This window comes from Neofelis nebulosa, chromosome 4 (genome assembly GCF_028018385.1).
Source record: "Neofelis nebulosa isolate mNeoNeb1 chromosome 4, mNeoNeb1.pri, whole genome shotgun sequence".
NCBI classification, from domain to species: domain Eukaryota; kingdom Metazoa; phylum Chordata; class Mammalia; order Carnivora; family Felidae; genus Neofelis; species Neofelis nebulosa.
In genome coordinates this window covers 125,558,323-125,570,894 of record NC_080785.1, presented here as the reverse complement: position 1 = coordinate 125,570,894, position 12,572 = coordinate 125,558,323, and the positions used below count along the sequence as shown (strand labels likewise).

The 12,572-nt window shown below is 34.6% G+C and overlaps 1 protein-coding gene across 5 annotated transcripts in view; it reads left to right on the top strand.

Annotated features, from left to right (window-relative positions):
- The window catches only part of CNTN4 (contactin 4), a 914,517-nt gene that overhangs the window by 128,616 nt on the left and 773,329 nt on the right, over positions 1 to 12,572 (top strand). Inside the window, exon 2 of one of the 5 annotated variants that reach the window (XM_058726183.1) lies at positions 10,359 to 10,399. The exons of the other annotated variants lie outside the window; for them this stretch is intronic. The gene's annotated coding sequence lies outside the window, so the exon portion shown is untranslated. The remainder of the gene's footprint in view (positions 1 to 10,358; positions 10,400 to 12,572) is intronic. 5 annotated transcript variants of the gene reach the window in all.

Below are 12,572 nucleotides of genomic sequence, written 5' to 3'. Positions count from 1 at the left end.
TTTCCAAAAAAGATCAACAGAATTTAAAGTTAAGTAAATAAAAATAACCATGGTTTTGTATGTAGAGAAAAACATTTTCAATTTGTTACAGTGATTTTTTTTGTCTAAAAAAGAATTGCCAATTAATGATATAAACAATTCATGGAAATTCAGACTCCTCTAGCCAAGAGCTGGACAGTCTAGGGTCCTGTGGTCAAATCTGGTTCACCAGCTCTTTATGTATTGCCCACAAACTGAGACTGTTTGTTTGTCTGTTTGTTTATTAAAGTTTATTTATTTTGAGAGAAAGACAGTGAGAGTGTGGGAGGGGCAGAGAGAGAGAGGGAGACAGAGAGTAACAGAATTCCAAGCAGCCTCCTCACTACGAGCACAGAGCCCAACGCAGGGCTTGAACTCATGAACTGTGAGATCGTGACCTGAGCCAAAACCAAGAGCTGGATGCTTTTCCGACCGAGCCTCCCACATGCCCCTATTTTTTTAGATGGTTGGGAAAAAAAAAAATCAACAGATTTCTACATAACATTCAAATTTCAGTGTCCACAAATACGTTATTGTAACATAGCCACACTCATTTGTTTATGTATTGTTGACTACTTTCATGTTATAACAGCAGTTGCAGAGTGCTGATACAGATTTTATGGCTTGTAAGGCTAAAAATACTTATTATTTGGCCATTTACGGAAAAGTTTGCAGACCCCTGCCCTAGCTATTAAAGAAAATACAAGAAAACTTGTATTTCTAATAAAGAAAAAACTTGTATTTCTAATAAAGAAAACACTATTAATAGTGATAATAACACTGTGGTAAGTGCTTTATATACATGATTTCTAATAGTCCTGGTATGACTACACTGTAGCTGAAATTGCTTCCAGTTTACAGATTAGGACACTGAGGCTTTGATTTACTTGATTACAGCTGGGTTTTGAAGACAGCCTGTAACAACTTTTAATGTATATTGGCTAGAATTTAGACCTATTTAAAAATAGCACTGTCAGTCTTTCGAAAGCAGGATTTGTCTTCTATCATCTAATTAGTAGTTATTAAGTAACATTGGGTTGATAGATTTGCAATCAGTCATTCCAGTGTATGGAACTTTTCATATGCCATATATTTATAGGTATCTGCAGGGGAAACTTACTATTCCATTTTGATAGTAGATAGCAGAATCTGCTGTGTCCATATGGGTTCTGCTTTTGTTCACCATATATAAAAAATGATTACAAATTAGTGCAACTTTTGAGAAATTCTAATACAGTGGTCTTGCCAAATTGGCCTGTAGGGCCTTTATTTAAAAATTGTTGCTACTGTGTAATTTACTGTAAGAAGAAAATAAATTGGCAAAGCTGATGGGTGCTCATGGTTATAGCTTACTGAGGCAAGGTTCTGGAAGGAGGCAAGAAGGTATTGATGTTTTTTATTATTTATCTCTTACCTCTGTCACTGAACTAGGGGATCATGGTAAATGATTATTATTATGTTAGAACTTGATGATGATGGGTTTGTGTGTCATTAAAAAGTGGTTTAAGAGGAAATCCATTTAACAGAGTACTTAGGCTAACTTTAAACCTGGGGGAAGAGGTAACCACTATTTCCTCAAGAGCTTTCTGAAATCCAGTTATGACAAGACTTAATAAATGAAACCTGTTAGGGAAACTATATCTTAGTTTGCAGAAATCCTTGATGATGATGGGTTTCCAACTGGTTTCTGAAATCCAGATTAGGTAAACTATATCTTAGTTTGCAGAAATCCTTATGCTGGGGTGCCTGGGTTGCTCAGTTGGGCGTCTGACTTTTGCCCAGGTCGTGATCTCACAGTTTAGGAGTTAGAGCCCTGTGTCAGGCTCAGAGCCTGAAGACTGCTTCAGATTCTGTGTCTCCCTGTCTCTTTGTCCATCCTGCTCTTGCACTCTGTCTCTCTCTTTCTCTCAAAAATAAACAAACACTGGGTGTTGTATGGAACCAGTTTGACAATAAATTTCATTAAAAAAATGAACATTAAAAAAATTAAAAAAATCCTTAGGCTTCTTGAACGGATCCTTCAGAGGATCAAGGTTGTAATTACACAGAGCTAAATATTAAATTAAAAAAATTTTTTTTTAAATTTATTTTTGAGACAGAGAGAGACAGAGCATGAGCCAGGGGAGGGCAGAGAGAGAGGGAGACACAGCATCTGAAGCAGGCTTCAGGCTTTGAGCTGTCAGCACAGAGCCCGACACGGGGCTCAAACTCACAAACCGCGAGATCATGACCTGAGCCAAAGTCGGACACTTAACCAACTGAGCCATCCAGGTGCCCCACACAGGGCTAAATATTAGGAAAACAGCCTGTAAGATTCATAGTTTCCTGGATACTTGAAAATAATTACTATTTAGACTTCCTTAGATACAGCTGATAGATTATAGTGTAGATAATGCCTTCAGGACATATTTGTCTTTTAGTATCTTCATTGTCTATAACAGTGACTAAATAATAATAAATGTTATTTTGGCTAACATTTATTAAACACCATGTGCCAGGAGTTATTTTTTTTTCTAGTACATCATTAAGTGTCCACAAAACCTGCTAGTCTTATTAATTTATTCCAATATTACAGGGTTGGAAGGCCCACATAAAACAGTCAAGGTGGCTGTGATCTTTTCCACTTTGCTGTATTGTAGAGCATACTCTAAATGTTTGATGAGGGAATGTGTAAGTATATGAAAGAGATCATTGTTACAAGGAATACACCTTCATGTAATTTGAATCTGTTTTTCATCTAAAGTTTCTTTACTCTTAATTCTGTTACTATTACAGTTAAGTTTTTGAGAGATTCATTCTCTTTTTACTTGATTTGAAATAGAATTATTAGGAATAATCTAAGGTATGACTTGTCATTGAACAAATCAACTGCTGCCTGTTCTACTCAGCAATGTGATTGGCTGCCAAGGTTTGGTATTTCTGCTCCCTTTAAGGTGAATTACAAAGAATCAGTTATTCCACATGTTGTTTGTTGAGTTAAAACTAAATGTTAATACCACATCAAATGCCATAGTGTGTATGGCTTGAAGAATTCCCATGTATACCTTAAATGATTTTCACAGGAATGGTATTGGTCACATAGACAGGACTTCTATAACTAAGAAAAAAGTCTCAGAGGATTTAAATGATTCGTCCAGCTAATTGAGCTGAAAACTCAAGCCTTATGACTTTAATACCAAGTTAGGCAATGCCTTTTTTTAAGGGGCAAGATCTGGATCCACATAATGGGAATCAGCAGGTCTTCACATGCCTAATCAAGATAGGATTGTAAAGATAAACAGCTTCTGCCCCTTTAGAAACCTACTTAGTCCCTGGAACCATCAAAGCACAGGTGCCCACAAAGGAACAAATAGAATGTACTACATCATAGATAGGTATGCACTAGTTCTGCACTAGTGGAAATATGTAAGCCAAAGGTATGATTTCAAGTTTGCTAGAAGTCAAAGTTAAAAGTACAGTGAAACAAGTGAAATTTTACTTAACACCATGTGTTCCAAAGTTTGTATCTACATGTATCAATATTAAAACAGTTATGAATGAGATACTCTAAATTGATTTTTGACACTACATCTTTAATGTTTACTAGGTACATAACAAAACACTCAATAGTCACATCTGGCCAGTGGCTACTTTATTAGACAGCACAGCACTGAACAGTAGGATACTGAGACCAAGCTTTCCTGCTTAGATATGGAGAAGCTCTGAGAGAAAAGTAAGGGAAAAAGTTCTGATTCATTCCTCTACATCACCCATAATTTGTCATTCAGACAATCTCCTTTATGTTTAAATTTAAATGTCTTTTCATATTTTTAACCTAACCGGCTAGTCATCTCACTGTTTGATATTCAATCATCTGATAAAAAATTTCTATTCTCAAGAGTTCTCTGAGGAAGCAGTATATCTGTGCAAGGAAATACATAAACATGACTCTAGTGATTGGAACAAAATTAGAAGATTCCTGAGGAAAAATTGCTGCTATAATTTAACAAATGCACCTCAGCAACAGCCAAGGCTCATGAGAAGCAAATTGGTTATTTTGGGTTAATGTCAAATGAATGTGCTTTCACTTAACATTTTTTTCTTTTTCTCATTCAGCTAAAATGAATGGTTGATAATGGTTAGGATGTAATTTAGTTACAGAAAGAGAAAAAAAAGCTGGAAAAATTTTAAACTATGTGTCAACTTATTCAATCAATTATGTCCTAATAAAATTATATTAATTTTTATCAAGATTATAAGGATTTTGGATTTTTTCCTAATCTTTTAGACCTTTATTAATTCAAAATAAAATATTCCTAGGAAATTGACACACATGATTATACATTACTGCAAAATTTCCCCAGTTGACAAGGCTTACCAAAGCATTAAAGTAGTCATGTTCTAGATACTGATATATGTAGTATACACATAAGGTTTTTTTTTTTTTTACCATAATGAATGGAACATTCACTTGTCTGAAATTTTGTAGTGTTTCCTAAAATGATTAATCATATCATCATCTAATGACAATGACATGAACTACGCTACACATTTTGTTTTATATACTTGAAACACATTATTTCATTTATTCTTCACTATATAAGTAATTCTTAAAACGAGTAGCAAGTGCCCCAATGACTTTATATTTCTAGACTGTATAACTCTAGAGAAGATATTTACAAGTAAAAAAAAATTGCTTTTTTACTTTTTATAGATATTGGTAAATAACCCTCTACAGAATTTGTACCAATGGATCCACCCACTAAAAATAGGTATGTGAATGTTTTTTTTACCCATTGCACTTACCAACACAGTGTAAATCTATTGATCTTTGCCAGTTCAATAGATGGAAAACATGAGGTGTCAAAATATTCTTTTTTTCAGTTGTATTTTCTGTTGTAGTTGAAATTGAACCCTTATCATAGCCCTTATCATCCTCACATCTCAAAACAGCCCTACCAGGGGATTAGCAAGTTTTAAATGAGATGACTTTGTCAGTGGAAAGTCATAAGAAAAATTGAGTGAGCTATGTAGGAGCTTCTTCACTTTGGCAGACAGGTTCTCCTTTTAAAAAATGGCTTATTTTTTTCTGAGGTGATTTCAGTGCTTTTGATAGGAATCCGTTCATGTCCTAAGAAGTTAATTAATGAGGCACCTGTTAGGAGCACTCAAACCATCCAAGGATGGCTGGCAAATCTGTCCACTGTTATTATATTTTTAAGGCTAAATGGGGTTAAACTGAACATTTTGAAATAAGACAGTTATTAAATATATATCCACAGAAACCCCAAAGGGATGCTAAGAACTGATGGACTTTTATTTTTACTTCCAGGATTCTTAACTGATCCAGGAATGAAATCCGCTGTTGACTCTTCACTCAATAAAATCATATGAATATTGAGTACTTTATTGTCTGTCAGTAGATGGCATTCTTGACTAGAAACATACTTCATAACTTCACTTCGTGGCCTCTCCATAACCTCTTAAGTACTTGGTTAAAAAGCTTCTGCTTTGTTAATTTTTTCCCAGTCTTGTGAGGTATTCTATATTCTTTAATAGCTATATGCATTGACTATTATATAGGCAGCTCTTGTGAACTAGGCATGTACAATTCAGCATTAAATAATTGTCTTTGGAATAATACCACTTAAGGATTATTTCCAGTGACTGAGGACAGGTGTAGACGGCATGAGAAATGAGGTCTTTTTGAGATATGGAGATCATTTTCTTTGGATTTATTCCACTGACCTCTCTGGTAAACCTTTTAATGGAGCAGCGGTATGACAAAATCATCCTGGAAATCATAGTTCTTCTGTCTTGCAGAGACTTGAAGGTCCTCTAGCACACCACTTTAATTTTATAGATGAAAAAGCTCATTTCTTTCCCAAGAAAGTTCTTGGAAGAGTTAGGACTCCTTGATTTGAGCCCAGTGATTCACCTTTCTCAAAATTACCCATGCCCTGTTTGAGCAAGAAGTGAAATATACAGCAAAGGTGGAAAAATTGCAATCACATGGAAAATCCACCTTATTTAGTTAGCGTTGGCAGTATTTCTTTACTGTTCCAGCCATCCCATATGAATCTTTGCTCTCTGAGGTATCTAATAGACTTTCTTTGTTTGTGGATGATAATTTGCCAGCTAGCTTTTAGATTCTGAGATGGCAACTTTACCATCTGGTAAGAAAACCAGGATTAGATAGGTATTAAAAGATCTTTTGTTGCTCTAAATAAGACTTAAAAACTTTATCAGCTTGTGGAATTTCTGTCCTTAGACAGAACTACTCATACATATGCCTTTATTCCAGACCCTAGACCAGGAAATCTTTGACAGGATTTATGCTGATATATCTGATAAGAAAATTCATTAAATGACATTTTAGAGAGATGAGAAGACTGAGTATGATACCTGGAGTTAGTAAACTATAAAATAAATTTATAAAATAATTTCCTTGAGCATAAGGCCAGATGCATTGTTGATTACGTTTGTCAGAAAGATCAGTGTGTTAGTGGGGTCCTAACAAAGAGCATATTGCTCTTGTCATATTTTTTTCTATTTTCCTTCTCTTGAGTCAGTAGCACCCATCTCGCTGTCAGAAAAGCATGTGATTGCATTTTCAGTATTACCTCAGTCTCTTAATGATTCAGGCTTATGCTAAAAGAGGACCAGATACTTGTTTTCCTTGTTGCTTGAAGCTTTGATAAAATCTGTTCATTTGCTTTGAATAGTATTGCTCTGAGTTTATTTTTTGCTTGGGAAAAAAAAAGGCTATAGTTATTTGGAAAAATTGAGTTTTCATCTATCTTGGCCTTTCTGTCATATTAATAAGATCTGCTGTCTTAGAACTCTGAGAACTAACAAAAGAACAAAGTGGTTGAGAAGACTTATGAGTCTATACATTGCAGAAACAAAAGATTTACTTTTCTCCATTCTACTTGTATTTTGAATAGAGTTTGAATTGAATGATTATTGTGAATGCCATGAGATTTAATGGTGCTGTTATCAATTTGTACATTTAGCCAGGTATAAAGGATTATACTTGCCAGGTAACCTGAAAGCTCCTTACATTAAGCAGCTTATTAATACAGAAGTTAGTTTTGATGCAGTCGCAAACCCTGGACCCTTACTATCTATGTAGAAGGGGAATATTTCATCTGGTATTTCAACATGCTACAGTACATACTTAAAAAATAACTCAAAATTTTGAACAAATTAAACCTACTGTATATCATTTTATTTTTTTTCATTTTTAAAATAATTCCTGTCATGTTTAAAAAAATTTTTTTTTAACATTTATTATTGAGAGGCAGAGACAGAGCATGAGAATAGGAGGGGAAGAGAAAGCAGGAGACACAGAATCCAAAGCAGGCCCTGGGCTCTGAGCTGTCAGCACAGAGCCCGAGGTGGGGCATGAACTCAAAAACCGCGAGATTATGACCTGAGCTGAAGTCAGATGCTTAACTGACTGAGTCACCCAGGCGCCCCATTCCTGTCATGGTTTTTTATAAATGTTTGATTGTTTCTATTGGCTTAAAATAATATTTTTTCCTGATGAAAATTGTATAGGTCCTTAACTTGTCAGTAAGAGGAGCTTTGGTACATGATGTATTTTGATTAACGGTTATGCCAACTAGAGAACCAAATGTCAATAAAATGGTCTATGTTTTAAGTTTTGATGATTTAGAAGTCACAGGATCATGTAACACTGTGTTTATTCTTGGCCTATTTCATTCATTTACTATTGCACACATCCACTCACACCTGTCCCCCAGGGTTTCAGTGACCACTGTGAGAGAGGCACTGTACTAGGTGCTGGGGTACAAATATGAATACCATCTTGCTTCTGGTCCATACAGTTTAGTTAAAAGAGAAGTGTCACTAACCAGTGTAAAATGTACTATAGGAAATTCTGCAATAGGAGATGCAGAGGTAAGCCTTAATTCAGTGGAGAAAGGCTTGGAAAGTTTAGGTTGGTAGAGTTGAGTTTTGAGGGGTGAGTGCTTCCTTAGTTACAATGTAGTATAGATTCCATATATTGTCATGAAAATTTTGTGTAGCAGCAACATAATCCTCATGGAGTTACAGCATGGTGTCATTAGGAGAACTTGTCTGGTTCACATCATCTGGATCACTGCCAAGGCCCTGTAATTTAGTAGAAATTACACAGTAGTTGGAGGTAAGAGGTCTCATTGTACCTATTAGTAATGCGACCACAGGCCAAACATGAAACGTCTTTTACCCTACTTCTAAGTCCGATAACTGGAGATAATACCAGTAGATACTCAATACATGATCCCCTTTGGACATTAAGTCAAACATTTATCTGGAAGTGTGCTGTAAATGGAAAAGCTTCATAAAATGAAACTTCTTTTATTCTATCCATATTCCACACCTACTAAATTTTATTCATTGAATTACATGTGAGGAATAAATAATTTTGTTTTGGTCTTCAAGAAGTAATTAATGCTTTACAAGTATCATTATTGGATTCCACCTTTGGTTTTGGGGTTCAGGAATAATCTTAAATATTTTTCTCAAGAATATAACATGTATCTGTTCCATTCATACCATCATGCCTTAGTATGAATCGAGTATAGAAAAGATATGCCCCCAAACTATCACTTTTATTCACTTATTTTAATTTCAGTCACTAACACCTATGGCATGTCAGGCTCCCTGCTAGGCACCAGGGATACGCAACATCGATGCCACCATCATTTAGTTTACATTGCAGTTAGGGATGTAGTAATAAGTCACATAGACAGTCAGTGATCAATGCTTTGAAGAAGCAAATGTTGTCCTGTGAGAGTATAACATATTAGGAGGACTTGACTTAGGCCTCTTTCTAATGCCTATAAAGTGAAGTTTAAATGGTGATCCACAGAAAGAATAGGTGGAAATGGGTTAAGGGAAGAATATGCCAGATGAAACAATACTATGTATAAAAACCCTTAAATGGGCAGGATCATCACAGATTTCAAGAACTGAAAACACTTTCTTCTATCTGGAGTGCAGAGGGTGGAGAATGGTGGAAGATACAGGGAATATTTGGCAAAAGCTAGATGATATGGGGATTTGTAGGCCTGTTAAAGAATTTTCGTCATTTTGCATGACTAATAGGAAGACACTGAAGCATCCTCAGAGGGTTGAAATGGGTAGGGGCAAAAAGGATAGGCGATGTCAGTGGTGAATGCAGTGAGAATGTTCTTACTGCTGTTTGAGGTATAAAATGTTGGTAGGTGGAAGGGAGTTGGTGACAGAGATGTGGATGAAGTTAAATGGTCTGGATCTAGTGGTGGATTGACTACTCTTCCAATAGGGGAAAGAAAAAGATGTGTGTGACTCCTACCTCTCTGGCTGGTGAATTATGGTGGTACCATTTACTACGAGCACTGGAAGTAGACCATTTGGGTTCAGGGGAGAATTGGTATAAGAAATCATGTATTTGTATTCAGACATGTTGAATTTGACATCCCTTTAGAGTATCCGAATAGTGATATCAGGTAACCAATTGGCTGCATGTATATAGACCTCAGAAAGGAGAATTTGAAGATAAAACATAAGTCCTAGAAATGCAAATATAAATTTGTGTTAAGTCCAAACTATTATCAATATCACTTAGAGTTTAAATTTAGAAAAGGTCAGTGTTCAATTTCTGAGGGTAATAAAAGTGGGGGCATTTGTAAATTTTGGATAACCCTCATACCATTTAAAATTTTTGTGGGGTGCCTAGCTTTCTCCTTCGGAAGAGCATGGGACTTTTGATCTCGGATTCATGAGTTCAAGTTGGGTGTTGAGATTACTTAAAAAAATTAAGTCATAATTTTTAATTGTTGCATAATTTATGTAACCTTTAAATTTTAGATTTCATGTTTTTAAAATAATTCTGATCTAAAAAGATTAGCAATTATTTTTAAAAAGATGGTGAGAAGGGAGATTTTATGTCGTTTACAAGGAATGAATATTAATTGTTGCTCTTTATGACCTGAGGAAATTTTTCCTTAATTTCAAATGATGAGTTTTTAGTTTCATATGAAACTCAAATGTTTACTATAATGTGTACAATAAGCAAAACTATTAGTATCTCTTCTTTATTCTAGATATTTGGATATAAATCAGCTCTTAGGCTTTTTTAATAGATTTACTATGATAGTTTTCTTGCTCACAGTTTAAAAAATTACACAGTTTAAAAAATATCATGATAAAATCAGATCCTCTGTAATTCCCTGAGACACTTTTTTTTTTTTTTTTTAACATTGAAACATTTTATTCTAAAACCAGCAGTACTGGCATGCCACTAACTTAAAAAAAAAAAAAAGGCCCAGGTTTATGCTGTATTCTAAAATCCATTTCTTTATTTGTAGGTGATGAGCAGTTGAGGTTGAGATGAATAACATATTTAGGGGTATGTACCCTTTATTTAAATAAAAAGATCTATATGTGTAAAGTAGTATATAAATTATCTTTTAGGAGTTGTACAAAAGTTTTGACTGTGGATAATAACTGAGACTACTTTTCCTTTTCAGTTATGGAATTAGTAAGTAGCTCTTTCTGTGTTAGTAATATATACAGAAAGCAGTAGCAATTATAATAAACTATAATAGGTTGTTTTAAATGTAATGTGTAGCCCCAAAACTTCATTTGCAAAAAAAATTATGAAATTCCATTTGCCACTGTATTATAAAATTCTACAGTTTTGGGGCCGCCTGGGTGGTTCAGTAGGTTGAGCCTCTGACTTTGGCTCAGGTCATGATCTCATGGTTCATGGGTCCAAGCCCCACATTGGGCTCTGTGCTGACAGCTCAGAGCCTGGAGTCTGCTTTGGATTCTGTGTCTCCCTCTCTTTCTCTGTCTCTCCCCCACTCAAGCTCTGTCTCTTTATCAAAAATAAATAAACATTAAAAAAAATAATAATAATAAAATTGTACAGTTCTTAAAATAAGAAAGTTAACTAATTACCTTAAATTTATTATCCAGATAACTGTAATGTACAGTACATTTATTTGTTTTCCCATATATATATATATATATATATATATATATATATATACACCCCTTTGGTGTTTTTTATGCAATTTATATTGTCATGTTAAATTCTAACATTGCCAACATGTGTATTTTGAAACCCACCTTAGCCCTGTAAACCCACCTTAGCCCTGTAAAAGATTGTTGCCAATCTTAGTGATGGGTTGGCTCTTTCTTCAATAGGAAAATTCTCAATAAGCATCTGTTTTTCAATCTAACACCTTTGTATTTTGTATTAAGTTTTCTGTTGTTGCTCCTTCTAATGTAGTGCATGCATGATATACTGGAAAATTACCAGTTTTCTTGTTTTAGCAGTGTATATTTTGGTAATTTTGTGGTAATACACTGACTGGTATTTGCTTACCTAATTGCATGTAATCCTATGGCATTACAGAATTTAATTTACGGAGAAGATTTTTAGACTTAAAAAGGATTACTGGCCATTTAAGAATGATTATTAATCAGTATAAAATTGAGTTTTAACTACATTAATGCCTGTCTAACATATACAGATATTTGCACAGACACATATATGGTACATACCCGATCTCATAGCAAATATGTCCAAATTAAAACAAAGTAGATGGTATCCTACAGTCTTGGGCCATCAAAGCCTTGGGACAGGAATTTTCAAGGCAAGTGTTTTGAGGCTAATCTTGCTCTCAAGAGCTGTGAGATCTTAAGCTATTCAGTTTCCCTAAAGCCCACTTTATTTGTATGGTTAGTGGGCTAAATCATACATGATTTCTTACATGACTTCTTCCCTAAAATAATTTCATTTCATAGTTGAAAAAGCTAATGTTTAGAGGTGAATAATTTTGTATCAGTAACACTGTTATGAACAGTGTACAGGGTGCGGTAAATTTACTTCTTGGGATCGAACAGTGGAAAGGTGCAATTGATTCTTTGGGTATTCAGTAGTATTCTTGTTTTCTTCAATTTTGGGGTGGGGTGGATCTAAGAAAGCAAGCTTCCTTTCTGTGTCCTTTTGTCTTACCTGACATGGAGACGGAAGATTGACTCATATTGAAAGAATCTCTCATAACCTTGTTTGCTGAAGGTTATCTTTTATCTGATTTCTCTCTTCCTGGATAGGTTGCAGGCTGAAGAACATTAAAATATCTATTTTCCTAGTGGTTTCCTTTTCTAGATTTGAATAATTCACTTGATTCTTCTAAACTACTTAGATGAAAGAGTGTTATCCAGGAATGCTAATTTTAGTTCCTTTGTTTGAAATTAGAGAAATAAATGCGTTATATTTTTAGTCTAGATTGTAAGTCTTCATATCCTTTAATCTGCTCATTTCAAAAACTCTAAATAATGTTCAGGAACCTTTTATATTGCGAGGTTAGCTATTTGCTTGTAATAGGTGTTTCTTTTTTGTTTTATTAAAAAAATTTTTTGAAGTGGGTAAATATGGGGAAAGATCCAGTTGAGTATTGGGCTTATTCCTCATTGAATACTTCTTTGTGTTCCATTCATATATTATTTTAAGCTCCTTATTACAAACATGACAACAGCAGATAAGAAATGCCCCCGTTTTTATACTAGAG